The sequence below is a fragment of the Myxocyprinus asiaticus genome, chromosome 41 (assembly GCF_019703515.2).
Source record: "Myxocyprinus asiaticus isolate MX2 ecotype Aquarium Trade chromosome 41, UBuf_Myxa_2, whole genome shotgun sequence".
In the NCBI taxonomy this organism is placed as follows: Eukaryota; Metazoa; Chordata; class Actinopteri; order Cypriniformes; family Catostomidae; genus Myxocyprinus; species Myxocyprinus asiaticus.
This window is the reverse complement of record NC_059384.1, coordinates 8613238-8630123: the sequence shown is the minus strand read 5'-3', so window position 1 is coordinate 8630123 and position 16886 is coordinate 8613238.

Genomic DNA, 16886 nt, shown 5'->3' with positions numbered 1-16886 from the left:
TCGACTGATGAAGTCTTGATGAAATATTTTAATCCTTTGGTAGAAAAGATCTTTCAGACCCCACAAGCTGTCTCTGGGCCCCCAATGTCCTCATTAGGAATTTTTTTTTTTTTTTTTTTTTTACAAAGTACTATTGCTGTCAACATGGCAAGTTATAATAACTATTAAAAAAAAAAAAAATTAATAAAAAAAAAAAAAAAAAGATACATAATTTCCTAGCCATATAACTACTGACAGTAAGTTACATACTATCCGGACCTTTCCTGGGAAGGAAATGTAGAGACCGGACCTCTCTGGTCTAGCTGATCTCACAAAAGCTCAATGGTGTTAAGATCCATAACACTCTTTTCCAATTATCTGTTGTCCAATGTTTCTTTGCCCACTCTAACCTTTTCTTTTTTCTTCCCATAATGCTGCACCCCTGAGTCTTCTCTTTACTGTTGTACATGAAACTGGTGTTGAGCAGGTAGAATTCAATGAAGCTGTCAGCTGAGGACATGTGGCATCTTTTTCTCAAACTAGAGAGTCTGATCTACTTATCCTCTTGTTTAGTTGTACATCTGACCTTCCACATCTCTTTCTGCCCTTGTTAGAGCCAGTTGTCCTGTGTCTTCAAGACTTTAGTGTACACCTATGTATGAAATCTTCGGTTGTTTGGCAATTTCAAGCATTGTATAGCCTTCATTCCTCAAAACAATGATTGACTGAAGACTTTCTAGAGAAAGCTGTTTCTTTTTTGGCATTTTTGACCTAATATTGACCTTAAGACATGCCAGTCCATTGCATACTGTGGCAACTCAAAAACAAGCACAAAGACAATGTCAAGCTTCATTTAATGAACCAAAATAGCTTTCAACTGTGTTTGATATAATGGCAAGTGATTTTCTACTACCAAATTAGCAATTTAGCATGATTACTCAAGGATAAGGTGTTAGAGTGATGGCTGCTGGAAATGGTCTAGATTTGATCAAAAATGACTTTTTTCAAAAGTGATGGTGCTGTTATTTACTTCAGTAATGTCCTGACTATACTTTGTGATCAGTTGAATGCCACTTTGGTGAATTAAAGTACTAATTTCCTTCTGAAACAGAAAAATCTGTACAGTATTCCCAACTTTTGGCCGCCAGTCTACTGAGGTAATTATATTTTCTATACTCTAAACCAGCTGAAACGTTCTAAGGAATGAAAACAAACAGAATGTTTTATAGAACGTAACCGAATTCAGGAGTGAAATGTTGGTAACCGCCGGTTACTATGGTTCTGATTTTTTTTTTATTTTTTTTTTATTTTTTTTCATTAAACCAGTCTAAATGGTAGTTTTTTTTTTTTTTGTACATTTTTGGAATAACACCACTTCCTTTTACCCAAAAAATAAGGCTTCTGTCTTTTTAGGAGAACATAAGTTAACGGCTGCATCACACATTTCTTATAATTATATTACATAATTATTACATGTTTAAAGGGATAGTTCACCCAAAAATGAAAATTCTCTCATCATTTACTCACCCTCATGCCATCCCACTTTCTTTCTTCTGCTGAACACAAACAAAGATTTTTAGGAAAATATCTCAGCTCTGTTGGTCCTTACAATGCAAGTGAATGGTGGCAAGAATTTTGAAGGTTCAAAAAGCACAAAAGGCAGCATGACTGCATCACCAAGGACCCCTCTATCAAGCTCCTGAAGTTTGCAGACGATACCACTGTCATCGGCCTCATCCGAGATGACGATGAGTCTGCATACAGAAGCGAGGTTGAACTGGCTGTCTGGTGCAGTCGAAACAACCTTGAGCTGAACACGCTCAAAACGGTGGAGATGATTGTGGACTTTAGGAGGAACACCCCAACACTGACCCCCCTCACCATTCTAAACAGCACTGTGGCAGCAGTGGAGTCACTCAGGTTCCTGGGCACTACCATCTCTCAGGACCTGAAGTGGGAGACCCACATTGACTCCATAGTGAAAAAGGCCCAGCAGAGGTTGTACTTCCTTTGCCAGTTGAGAAAGTTCAACCTGCCACAGGCGCTGCTGATACAGTTCTACTCAGCAGTCATTGAGTCTGTCCTCTGCATTTCAATAACTGTCTGGTTTGGTTCAGCTATGAAATCGGATATCAGAAGACTACAAAGGACAGTTCGGTCTGCTGAGAGGATTATTGGTTGCCCCCTGCCCTCCCTTCAAGAACTATACAATTCCAGAGTGAGGAAAAAGGCTAGAAAATCACTCTGGACCCCACTCACCCTGCCCACTACCTTTTTGAACTGTTGCCTTCTGGCCGACGCTTCAGAGCTCTAAACACCAGAACCGTCAGGCACAGGAACAGTTTTTTCCCTCAGGCTATCCATCTCATGAACAGTTAAAACTGCCCCTTTGAGCATTAATGTGCAATACACAGCTTAGTCTTTTTATATTCATCCAACACATCCAGCCTCTTCTGCCATTACATTCCCTTGCACTGTATATAACAGATTTGTATTTCGATTTGCACTACGTATGTGTATGTGTGTGTCTGTGTGTGTATATATGTGTATATATGTGTGTGTGTATGTATGTACGTACGTATGTATGTATGTGTGTGTGTGTGTGTGTGTGTGTATATATATATATATATATATCGTCTTATTGTGTATTCTATATATACTTTATTTTCTATATTTTTTAAAAAAATTTTTTATTTATTTTTATTATCTATGTCTTGTTGCTGTTTTGAATTGTTGTGCACTGGAAGCGCCTGTCACCAAGACAAATTCCTTGTATGTGTAAGGATACTTGGCAATAAAGCTCATTCTGATTCTAAAAGTAATCCATACAACTCCAGTGCAAGGTTATTATCGTAAACTAAAATGAAAACTAAATATAAAAAAGCAATTTCATAATACATAATTAGAAAAATTGAAACTAAACAAAAATACATTTTCATGGCTCTGAAAAAACTAAACTAAAATAAAAATAATCTGAAAAAATATTTTGTTTTCGCTTTTGTTGCGATAGGTTTTTAAACCTTTAAACCTGCTATCACCTTAACATGAAGATGCCACTAGGCAGCGATAGCACTAGCAGATGACCTATTGCCCTCATTACATTAGCAAAGACAGAGCGGGAGGGAATCAATACAGAGCATCATAGAGTGAAGCAAAGCAGGTAGAAAACTAGGGTGACCAGAAGTCGTTCCCGGTTTTACGAGGTATCCCGGTGTCCCGTCATTTCTCTAAAAAATGTAATAATGTCCCGGTTTCAGCAGTTAGGCTCACTGATTTTTTATTATTATTTGAAATTAAATATCCTCAATGTCCTTCTTGCTATCGTGTCAATAGCAGGGAAGGGAAGATATTTTATTGCAGTGCACGATGATTTGAATGATTTGCTGTCACTGTAAATGTTCACTTTCCCATGGCCACAGTGTCAAATAAGAGATTGCAGGTCATATTCATACAGCTGTTTTTTTTATTTTTATTTTTTATTATTTAAAAAAAAAAAAAAATAGTACAAGCACTTAAATGTGGAAATGTATTTTAACTTTAAGTTCCAATGTTGCCAATTTTGTGTAAAATTGTGTAGGTGACAAGAAATTTCAAGCACTGACAAGTCATATCATTATTACACATGCAATATAACATCATATGGATAGAATAGGCTATATGGAATTTGTACATTTTACAAATATCTAAAATGTGGTTAAAATTGTACAATATATATCTATATATATGATAAAATAAAATAACATTTTACATAATAAAAGATGTTATATAAATTTAGCTACATATTGTAATTAGGGCTGTTGATTTAACGCGTTAATTCAGTGCGATTATTTATATAAAAAAATAGCGCATTAAAAAAATAAACGCAATTAATCATGTGCCCGGACCATAATAAGGAATATTCCTTCCGTCTGAGCAATTAAAGCCTGGAGTCACCTGTTTTCTCCAGGGGGCAGTAAGCGAAACTCGCTGTATAGGCAATGCGCAGCTTATACAGACAGAGAACAAACCACACTCACCGACAGCAGACAACACAAAATGAGAACACGTTCTTGCATAGAAACACAGCTTGATGGAGTGCAAATCCGGAGGCAGGGATCTCAAGACGTGTTTTTCTCAGTTGCAAACTTCATTTAACTTGACACAGCGACCTAAAAACGGTATGTTTATGACGCAACGAAACCGAGACGCTCCAAAATCGTCCGTGTGATGCATGTGTACACTGACGTGTCCTTAAATAAGATCTCATAATAAATCTCGGGCTGACTGTCGAATTCAGCTGCAAAATGGATTGCTGTAAACAGTAGGCCAATATAACTGATAGGTTTATGTTCAACAATATGGAAATAAACAATATATTTCATTCTAAATCCACTTTTTGGATTGTCTTTTTTAATGCTTCATTTCATGGCATACCATGTAATTAATTCGATTACAATTTTTTATCAATTGACAGCCCTGATTTTAATACATTGTGTATATATATATATATATATATATATATATATATATATATATATATATATATATATATATATATACATTGTATTAAAATTAGGGCTGTCAATTGATAAAAATTTTTTATATATTGTGGTTAAAGTTCAATAAAAAAAAAAGAAGTATTCTTAAATAGGAATTATGTGCTTTCTTCTACTGTAATATCAGTAATAAAATTCATTTGGTCTCATTAAAATGAAGATTTTTAATATTATAAGTATTACATGCAAACTGTACATTTGGGTGTCCAGCTATACGGCCCTCATTGCAAATGCCTGTTTTCCCCTTTCTATATATATCACTTGATATTAAAACTAAAATAAAAAATAAATGTAATGAAAAACTAAAACTAAACAATAAAATATTTAAAAACTAAAACTAAACAAAAACTAACAAAGAACTAACAAACAAAATGAGAACTAACCTAAATTGGAGCAAAAAATGTAAAATTATTATAACTTTGCTCCAGTGGTTAAATCCATATCTTCAGATGCTATATGATACGTGTGGGTGAGAAAACGATCGATATTTAAGTCATTTTTTACTATAAATTCTCCTCCCTGCCCAATATGTACAAAGAATGAAAGTGAATTAATTGCTTGCTATCAACTGTTTTGGTTGAGGCAAGTCCCTTATTTTGAGCATGTTTTTCCAGACCAGGTCTCTTTTTTGACTTGACAGATCTGGCAACACCGCAACTGGTACATCACCCAACTTAGAGTGCTGTCATTTAAAAAAAAAAGAATGATATAAACCATTCTTTAATTTCAATCTAACAGGTTACCAATTGGAAAGGAGGCAGCGGAATCCTGGAACCAGAACAAAAAAATACAGTTTCTGCTCAGAATGAACTGACATGAACAACATTTCATTTTTAGTCCCTGTTCTAAACATAACCTTCACAGAAACTTGAACTTTTTTCAAGGTTTTCATGTCCTTGTGGGGGACATTTGTATGGAATACCAAGATGACCTACTACATTTGCCTAAATTTGCAGTATACAACAGAGCGCACTGCCTGAAATGCCACAATGCACTGACCCACACACAGGGCTAATGTAAACCATCAATACATAAATAAAAGAATATATATATTATGAGAAAAACACACAGCCAATTTACTAGTAATCCACCTTTAGTAAACATGTAAAAAAATGGCATTATTATTGTTATTGTATTGTTGTTGTATGTTTTTGATTTGTTGTTATTGTTATAGCTGTTGTTCTCATTAAATAATATTAAGGATATAAATGCAAAGTGAATTACCTAGCTTAATTCAGATGATTATGCATAACACTAAATAACATTTCACAAGTCAGTCAAAACTTCTGTAGCAGGCGGTGAGATATTATTGACTGTGACAGACTTACATCATGGTATTTCGGCTCCATGCTTGATGCCCTGGGTGAAATTAAAGTCTAACAGCTTATCTTAAAGAACCTTGGATTTAATTAAAAATGACATTTTCCCAAACACTTGGGTCTAGTTTTGCTTCTGAGGCTGCCATGTTGGAATTAGATTCCAGGATCCCTCTGAGCAAAGGGGAAATAAGGAAACTGTCAGCTGATCACCAAATCTCAACTGTTTATCATTTGGGTCTTGGCACATAACAGCCAGATGTTTCCTGAGTCTGACACCTAGTCTCAGCCATAAAACATGTAACATTCATTTTAGCATAAATCAGGCAGGGGAAATGACATAAAATGGTAAATGCATTGATAGAAGTGTCATTATCCCTAAACTGATATTTAATTCTTTTCAGCTATAACATTAAGGTATACGAAGTAACTTTGTCCACCATAAAAAAAGTTTTACCACTAAAGAAATGCATGGTAGTCATTTTAAAATGTATGCTTCAAATGAGATAAAGACTCCAGATATCAACTAGAACAACCTGTTTTATTATATTATGTGGCATTTTATTCTATTGTTTATGCGTGTCCATGAAGTTCACAAGACCGTAGGTCAGCATTTGGGACGGGGCCTCTATGACGCAGGTCCCTCATAGTGGCTGCCATGTTGAGGTCACATGACCAGCCGGATACTACTTACTTTATTATGAATTACTTACGGATAACCTCTTATTATTGGACACTTTCAGTAGTGGAATAAATTACTTTGGTGGCAAATGCACCTGCGAATATGAGAGTTCTATAACAAAATTGGTAACCGAAAACATTGTTTTGCACAATTCTGCATCCACACCAACAGATTGTATATTGACCAACTAGACATGAACAAAAAATACTTAGTGCACATTTTAAAAATACATGGAAATATACAGTACTTTATTATACAGTGTCTAGTATCATCCAACAGAGGCCTGACACAGATTTTCCAACACAAATGTGCCACTGTCATTTTTGTCATGCATGATGTCATTCTTCTGATATTATAATGGGACTGATGTAGTCAGGAGTGATGTGTAATGTGACCCAGTGTTGTGAAATGTGTTGTGATCTCTCTGAACTGACAGCCTCAGGTCGATATATGCACATAAGTTGTCAACTATTTGTCAGTTGTCTTGTCATATCCTGTACATCTATGTAGTCAGTTTACACTGAAATGAGAGCTGACCAAGATGTTTGGACGTCATCACAATAATTCATAAAAATTCATAGAAAGACACTTGGAAAGCAATGGTTAGGTCACAGTAATGCTTGAAACAATTTTAATATCCTCGACAAATGAATTTGACCTGATTGAGTGTTGTCACAATCCTTCACTGTAAAAATCAATGCATTATTTGTATTTATTTATTTATTTTTGGTCTTGTTTTCCAGTCAAAATATCTAAACACTTAAAACAAGATATATTTATTTGAGAAGCAAAATTGCTTAAAATATTAGGATGTGTTTTTAGAGAAAATATCAAATTAAGTTTATTTTTCTTAACACACTGGTAAATAGGTTTTTCACGTTTAAAGCATAAATCTAATACATTTTAGTGAGTTTGTGCTTATAACTAGAAAAAAAGAAAAAAACAATTTGTCACTAGGGTAAAAATAAATAAATTTAATTAGATATTTAATAGACATAGCCTATTCTCTGAAGAACAAGCCATTTAGTTTTGAGGATATTTAGATTTTTTTTTCTTCTTCTGGAAAACAAGACAAAAATATTGATTTAGAAAATTGTTTTTGCAGTGTTGATCATAGTGGTCACATTTTATATATATATATATATATATATATATATATATATATATATATATATATATATATATATATATATATAACAAAACTATAGTTAAACCATTTTGTACAAGCATGTTCGGTATGAAACTTCAATCATATGACTAATCTATAATAAGATATGTCAGATTTATAAATTAATGGATTTAATAGACTAATAGACCTTTTCGACCGTTCTCCACATGACTACTAGCTCATGACCATTCTACAATAATGACAGCATGATGCATGCCATTTTCTTTAATTATCAAAGCAGCACTGCCTCTGCAGTATTAAAACCTTGCATTGATTTCCATTTTCTACATATGTGTTGTGTGTTTCACCTGTTACCAGAACAGTCTTTCCATCTCAATCCAGCTGTGCAAAATCAATGTCTTGATAGCAGCAACACTCACTAAAGTTCCAATTTAGCACACTATTGAAAATCTTGCTGCCTTCTTTTGAAGAGGCCAAACACATCCCCACAGCTCTGTTTGAGCAAAAGTTGTGTTTGATCATATTGTGTGTTTCTAAAAGTGCACACTTATGAAAATGGTTGTGAGTGCATTTAAAAATTGAAAGACATGCAGGTAAGCACCATTACCAAGTATGGGTATTTTTCAGTGGAACCTGACAATTTTTGACTTCTGTATATGTTTATTTATTTATTTATTTGCCTGAGGCTACATTCATCAGTGAAATTATGTATGTATTTAATATATAAAACCCAAAAGGTTGTGATAGATATCACACCACAATTTAATGTGGCCCAAATCTGGTTTTCATTTGTTTTCCTTGCATGTGATACAGATCTGTTTTTCTTTTTTTTTCTTTTTTTTACGACAGTTTGAACAGTGAAAGTCAAACTGAATCAGACATTTTTCATTCTGATCTGGACCACTTTCATGTGCACAAAATCAGATTTTATCAGATTTTTTTGCAATGTGACTTCAGTGTGAACAGTCAGTTTGAAATTCATGCAATTTTTCCTGCCAATTTAACGCGTTTACATGAATGTTCTTACAACGATTACGCTTAATAAGCCGACAACGTGAGAAACTCCAGCCAGGTCTACTAAGCAACCAAATTGGCCCGGTTGCTAGGGAGGGTAGAGTCACATGGGGTAACCTCCTTGTGGTTGCGATTAGTGGTTCTTGCTCTCAATGGGGCGGGTGGTAAGTTATGCGTGGATCACGGAGAGTAGCATGAGCCTCCACATGCTGGGGGTCTCCACGGTTTCATGCACAGTGAGCCACGTGATAAGATGCGCGGATTGACAGTCTCAGAAGCGGAGGCAACTGAGACTTGTCCTCTGCCACTTGGATTGAGGTGAGTAATCGTGGCACCACAAGGACCTACAAAGTAGTGGGAACTGGGCATTCCAAATTGGGGAGAAAAGGGGATAGAAAAAAAAATAAAAATAAAAAAACAAGCCGACAATGTTTAAGGTCATGTAAAGACCTTAATAGGGTTTCTTTATCAGGTGGGGTCATAAAAGCTTAAGCAAAAGCCGATCAACACAGGTAGATTTTTGTCCATTACCCCGATTTTGCATTACACCTTTACCGGCATTCTTACTTGCTTATCCAATATGCGCAAATGTTGTGTGCATGACTGTTTACGTTTCAAAAGCATAGAATAACCCAATGATTTAAAATCTCATGTAAACATGGTTTTCTTGCATTATCTGATTTTTTAAATAAGCTGTTTTTTGGTAGTTTCGTTTTGGTTTGCATATAAACGCACTCATTGCTTGCTTGAATTTAATATAATATATATTAAAATAAAATAAAATTTAATAAGGTCATTCAAAAAGCAAATTTCTTTGGTCGAAGATGCTCATGTACGTATGTCATATACTTGTAGATATACACAACATATATTTCAAAACAATACAAAAATTGCAATTTCATAAGTGTATTTTTCCAAATAAACATACATTTTAATACATTTCTATATCGCATGCATGGATACATATATTAAATGAAAATTATTGAAAATTAGTCAAAAATGTTCTCTGCTTCAAATTTGCACATTGACTTTAGAATATACACTAATGAGCCAAAACATTATGACCACTCACAGGTGACGCAAACAATGTTGATCATGTCCTAACAAGGCCACATGTCAAGGTCTGGGTAGATTAGATGGTAAGCGAACAATCAGTTCTCGTAGTCAACGTGCTGAATGCAGGAGAAATGGGCAGGAGTAAAGACCTGAGCGACTTTGACAAGGGCAAAATTGTTATGGCCAGACGACTGGGTCAGAGGATCTCTGAAACAGCAAGGCTTGTGGGGTGCTCCCGGTCAGCAGTGTTGATTACCTACCGACAGTGGTTCGAGGAGGGACAAACCACAAACCGGCGACAGGGTGTTGGATGCTCAAGGCTCATAGATGCGCGAGGGCAACGAAGGCTATCCCGTCTGGTCCAAAGGTCTACTGTGGCACAAGTCACCACAAAATGTAATGATGGTTACAGGAGGAAAGTCACAGCACACAGTGTATCCCACCCTGCTGCATATGGGGCTGCGTAGCAGTAGACCGGGTCAGAGTGCCCATGATGACCCCTGTCCACTGTCGAAAGCACCTAAAATGGGCATGCGAGTGTCGGAACTGGACCTTGGAGCAATGGAAGAAGTTCGCCTGGTCCGATGAGTCCCGTTTTCTTTAAAATCACGTGGACGGCCATGTACTTGTGTGCCATTTACCAGGGGAAGGGATGAAACCAAGATGCACTGTGGGAAGACGACAAGCCGGTATAGGGAGTGTGATGCTCTGGGCAATGTTCTTCTGGGAAACCTTGGGTCCGGCCATTCACGTGGACGTCAATTTGACATGTGCAAGGTACACACCTTCATTGTAATAGTATTCCCTGATGGCAGTGGCCTCTTTCAGCAGGATAATGTGCCCTGCCACACTGCACACACTGTTCGGGAATGGTTTGAGGAACATGATGAAGAGTTCAAGGTGTTGCCCTGGCCTCCAAATTCCCCAGATCTCAATCTGATTGAGCATCTGTGGGATGTGCTGGACCTACAAGTCCAATCCAATGCGGCTCCACCTCGCAACTCATAGGACCCTAAAGATCTGTTGCTAATGTCTTGGTGCCAATACCAAAGGACACCTTCAGGGGTCTTGTAGAGTCCATGCCTTGACGGGTCGGCATTTTTTTGGCAGCACACAGAGGACCAACAGCATATTAGGCAGGTGGTCATAATGTTTTGGCTCATTGGTGTGTCACACACAAATAGTGGAGTAAGATATGCACATATATCCTGATATATTATGAACTATAATTTTATATACATTTTCAGATTTATAGGTTGACCCATTTACAGAACTCTATTTTTATTCTGTCATCTCCCATCAGACATATTTGCATCAATTAAAATTTCAATGAATTAAAATAATATAAAAAGCTAAATCAAAAAGCAACATCTATTGGTCGAAGAGTTTCAGAAACATTTAATTAGACTGTTGAGGCAGAAAGACCTGGCAACATTGTTGCCTACTGAGTTTAATTACGCCAGTTTTCAAGCTGTGTGGGAGACGCGCAGCACGGCTAACATGGGCTATTAGGCAACATGCATGTTGACATCTATATCAATGTTTATGATAAACAAAATATATACCAAGCCAGCTGATGGTACAAATTAAAACCAGTAATCCAAAAATATGTATGCTTTCACCATGTTTTCTGTGGTTATACAATATTTATAATATTACCTCACATAAATATCTTCTAGCCATTCTGTTCAAGACAAGATGTTGCTTTTTAAAGCAATAAAAGCCTGTTGTAAATGAATAGAAAGAAAAATGTGGGATACAGGAACATAAACATAATTAAATATCTTCTCACAGCATATTTCTGCACTATTCTGTTATTTCAGGTTGCTTTGGCAGTGTGACATGCTTATCAGAGGGAATTCAGCATCCTTTGAAGAGTAATAAACATCCAAATAATGGGCTGTGATCACAAGGTCATATATGATCAAATATCCATGTGCTAGTGTTGCAAATGAGACTATTGTGTTGATTTGAAGGCCATGTTCACAGATTCTTCTTCACTGATAAATGCATCTGTGTGGGAACAACAACACATGTCAGTTGTATTTAAGAAAAAAATGACATATTTTTTATTGTTTAGGCCCATTTTTCTCTTTTGTTATTTATATTTCAGTATAAAGAGGGAATTAATGTTTGGGACATGATGAAGGCCACATTCATACTGTCGTCGCCTCATAAGCACCAAGGCGCAATGTCATCGCCGTGGCCTAGCGGTATAAAATGGATTCTATTAATGTTACATTAATGTTACTGCTATCATTCCATTTTGAGGGTCATCTGAAACTTAATTGAAATGTGTTTCTCACATTTCCTAACTACAGTAGGCCTGATGGCACATTTCCAGCAACAAGAAATTAGTCTGTTCACACTGAACGCGGAACTGCAGCGGGATGGCGTACAATCAAAGCCAATCTGAACACATTTGATATTTAATGTACTGTTATGACAGGCAAGATTTTGGGCCAATGAGATTTCACTGTGGGCAGGGCTAACATGTGCAATGCCACTGAAATAGAAACCAACCGATCAACAAAATATCCTGTCGTTAGTCACAGCTGGCTCACATTTATATAAGATATAGCTTTAATCGCTTGTCGCTTTATCGTTTGACGCTTTATCGCTTCATGCCTGGTTAGGAAATATTTGGGCCTGAAATGCATTTCTTTTGGAAATGTTTCTTTTTAAAAAATGTATTATTGCAAAGTGTGTCTTTTTGCCTTTTTATAATCCATGAAGCTGAGAAAAGGGCATTTTGGGATGGAGGAGGAAAATGGAATTGGATCCATTTTTCTAAATTTGATCAAATTTCCATGATTCTCAAGTCTCCCTTTTAGACGCTCATTAGGTGCGATGCAAAGCCCAGGTCTGGACACTTCCAATGTAACATAATTGTGTTTTCTCTCAATGTGGGCCACATAATATTGGCACAGCTGCAGCTACAGGATGTCTTATGATTATGAAAATGAGATGAAACAGAAAACAACACGATGTCTTCTGTCTCTCGCGGTCCATCACCTTCACGGCGGAGATGCTGAGAACTTCACCAGCCACTATATCCGGCCCCGTGCTTCCAGATGTTATTGTTCCCAGCCATTACATCCCTACCCTCCATGTTGCCTTTTATCGTCTTTAAAACGCATTTGCCTGTGGTGAAAACCAAAGTGAGCAGAACAGTGTGTGTGAATTTAACAGCTGATGAGTCCTACGATGAGATGAACAAGTAGTGTTGGCTCATTCCCAACTAGCAGAGCATCAGGACAAATCTGGACAGTCCCCATTTTAAAAGCCATATCCTGTGTCCCAACAGAGTAAGTGGGGATGGCATTTGTCACAATAATTAGTCTTTAGTTGGATTGCTATAAATATTTTAAACTGACATTGCTTTGATAGATGGTTTTTATTCACCCTCACACTAGATGCAAACATGCCCGCATGTTCACACGAGAACTTTCGATTGTATCGCGTACATGTCAGTTCTCAAGAGTACACGCGGCCGATCGTGCGACAAGCACAACAACCCGTAAACGAGATTCTTGCATGAACATGCATAGGAGAGCTGGGCAGAAGTGAAGCATTTTGGTTAATAAGGACTGAATTTTTGCTATATTTCTCACCCGAAGCAATAGTATAGCTTCAAAAGACATGGATTAAACCACTGGAGTCACATGGATTACTGGGCTGCTGTTATGTCCTTTTTTGGAGCTTGAACGTTTCTGAACTCATTGACTTTCATTGTAAGGTAAAAACAGCTGCGATACTCTTCAAACAATCTTTGTTTGTATTCTGCAGAAGAAAGTCATACGAGACGGCATGATGGTGATTAAATGATGAGAAAATGATCATGTTTGGGTGAACCATCCCTTTAAGTAACAATAGTGTGTGGGTTATGCAGTTCTTTCCCATACAAAAATCTGATATATGGCAACACATATACAGTAAAATATCTACGTTAATTTATAACGGATACTTGTACATATACTGTGTAGGCTACAATATACCTGTATATTTCAAAAACACAAAATGGCCATTTTCATAATTGTAACATATTTTCCCAAACACATATATATGACAAATATACAGTATTTCTATGACTTCCATATGTATGGATACATATTGTATATTAGATGAAAATGTTATGAGAACCCATGTTTGTCGCTTCATGTTTGCACATCGACTTAATATATACTGCATGTACAGTACAAAAAAAAAGTGGAATTGGAAATATGTACATACTGTATATCCCAATGAATAATCATATATTACCATGTATCAGATTTCGGTATGCGTTTACCAATAAATAGAACGTCCAGTAATAAATACTACATCTATAAGAACATCTGCCCCCTCAGAATATTGAGAGATAAGTAAAAACATGAGGAGAGACAGTACCCTAAACTGACTTCGGGTTTGCAAAACTTTTGCTTTGTGTTGGATTTCAGTATCAACATGAGAGTTAGAGCAGAGACATTATTTAGAGGGAGGAGACGAACCACATGAAGAAAAATAAATTAGAGAAATTGTAACGCTTGTAGCGCTCAGTAAGGCAGATTTAGGAATGGTAGTTTGTTTACTCATGTGCATTAGCTGGTCCATCCATAAACATAGTAATGTGATTTTAGCTGAACAAGCTAAATTTATGACCATTATAATAGTTATATTTTGTTTCTTATTTGAAATACTATATATTATTGAGACAAAAAGTTTTGGAGATTTCGTTCTTTGTCAAATAATGGTCAGGAGTGTAACTAAGATTGCTGCAGGGTGAACTGACTTGCCTTAAAGAGGCTTTGGTTAAAGTTTAGGTTTGACTCATTGTAGTGTGTTTAAAAATCCAAAAGAAATCTTTTTTTATTTTTTTATTTTATTTATTATTTATGTTCTGTTGCTGTGTCATCTAGTCACTAAGCACTGAGCACAACATTGTGGGATGAGGTGTTGAAATACTTCTATAGATGTTTAAGGGTAAAAAGGGAGTACTCCAATAATAATCCAACATAGTTAAAAAACACAGCACAGGCAGGAAATGTGGTACCAGCGTGCCACGTATGAAACTGACATGTCAAAGAAAGGAAATTAGTTGTATCCAGGGCATGTAAAAGCAAAGCTCGGTGGAGACGGAAAGCCCAGTGAGTAGATCCAGACAATGTGGACGTTAGATGAGGCCAGTGACCCAGCAAGACCTCAGTAAACTCGGCAATCAAAGATGAACCAGGGCTACAATAGCTCTCATCACCGAGCTACAAGCTCTCACAACAATACTTCCTGTGAATTCTGTCCATCAGTTTCCTCCCATTTTTACACACAACTAATATAGAGTTCTAACTAGATGTGACCAGATTCCAACGAGAAGTCATTAGTCTGTCTACACTGAAAGTGAAAATGTTGCGTGAATTGGCACAATAAGAGCCAATCAGAATATATTTGATGTAAAATATATAGTGCCACAGAAATAGAAACCGTCACGACAATGTTTTAATGATAATTTCATACTTTATTTATTGATAATTTCATACTTTATTTCATACTTTATATACTTTATTTACCAATCTGTCCTTTGAAAATCAAATATCCAATGTTTGTAAAACAGCATTCTTCCACCTTAGAAACACTGATAAATTATGACACATGCTCTCTGTTCCTGATGCCGAAAACGAATTCATGCGTTCATGACCTCAAGACTAGGTTATTGTAATGCATTACTGGGAGGATGTCAAGCAAGTTCAATAAATAAACTTCAATTGGTTCAAAATGCAGCTGTCAGAATGCTGACTAAAACCAAGAAATATGATCATATTAGCCCCATTCTATCATTGTTACAGTGGCTACCTGTTAAATTTAGTTTTAATTATAAAATTCTGTTAACTACATACAAATCTTTGAATGGTCTAGCTCCACAGTACTTAAGTGATCTTCTGACATGCTATATTCTGTCACGTTCATTACAATAAAAACATTCTGGCTGGTTAATAATTCCAAGAATATCAAAATCCACAAAAGGACTGGGGGCCTTGGTAGCTCAGCGAGTATTGACGCTGACTACCACCCCTGGAGTCACGAGTTTGAATCCAGTGCGTGCTGAGTGACTCCAGCCAGGTCTCCTAAGCAACCAAATTGGCCCGGTTGCTAGGGAGGGTAGAGTCACATGAGGTTACCTCCTCGTGGTCATGATTAGTGGTTCTCGCTCTCAATGGGGCACGTGGTAAGTTGTGCATGGATCGCGGAGAGTAGCATGATCCTCCACATGCTGTGAGTCTCCGCAGTGTCATGCACAGCGAGCCACGTGATAAAATGCGTGGATTGACTGTCTCAGAAGCGGAGGCAACTGGAACTTGTCCTCCGCCACCCAGATTGAGGTGAGTAACTGTGCCACCATGAGGACCTACTAAGTGGTGGGAATTGGGCATTCAAATTGGGGAGAAAAAGGGGATTCAAATATATATATATATATATATATATATATATATATATATATATATATATATATATATATTATTTTATTTTTTTTAATCCACAAAAGGAGGAAGATCCTTTTCATACTTGGCTCCTAAACTATGGAATAGTCTCCCTAACACTGTTCAGGATGCAGACACACACTCAATTTAAGTCTAGACTAAATACTCATCTATTTAGCCAGGCATACACCTAATTTATCCTTCAACTCACAATTAGGCTGCTTTAGTTAGGTCTGCCGGAACTAGAAACATCCATCATGATCTATAACTCTGCATAAAATTGAATGGCATCTATACTAATATAATTTTTTTTTGTTTCCATGTCTCAACATTGGGATTCATATCCTGAGGTTACCAGAGCCAGCCAGATCCAGCTCCGTTCCTGCTTGGTGTTGGACTCCATTGCTCATTGATGCTGAAAGATGATGACAAACTACAGCCGGTGCTAGCCAGACATCACTTCAGTCTTTTGACTTCAGAGGATGAACTGATGCCAACTCCAACTGTAAGACATCGGATACTTCATATGCCACTGCCTGAACCTTGGATTTAGGATGGACCCCACCGAACCTCACCGAAATGACCTGCAGGTTGAACTCCGATACACCTCATTGATCTCTGCCTGCATCACCTTTGTCTCTTGATGGACTACACTCTTGAAATGGAATACATAGACTATCATTAAATTGCCAACAAAAGCCTTCATCAGCCAACTCACAAAGG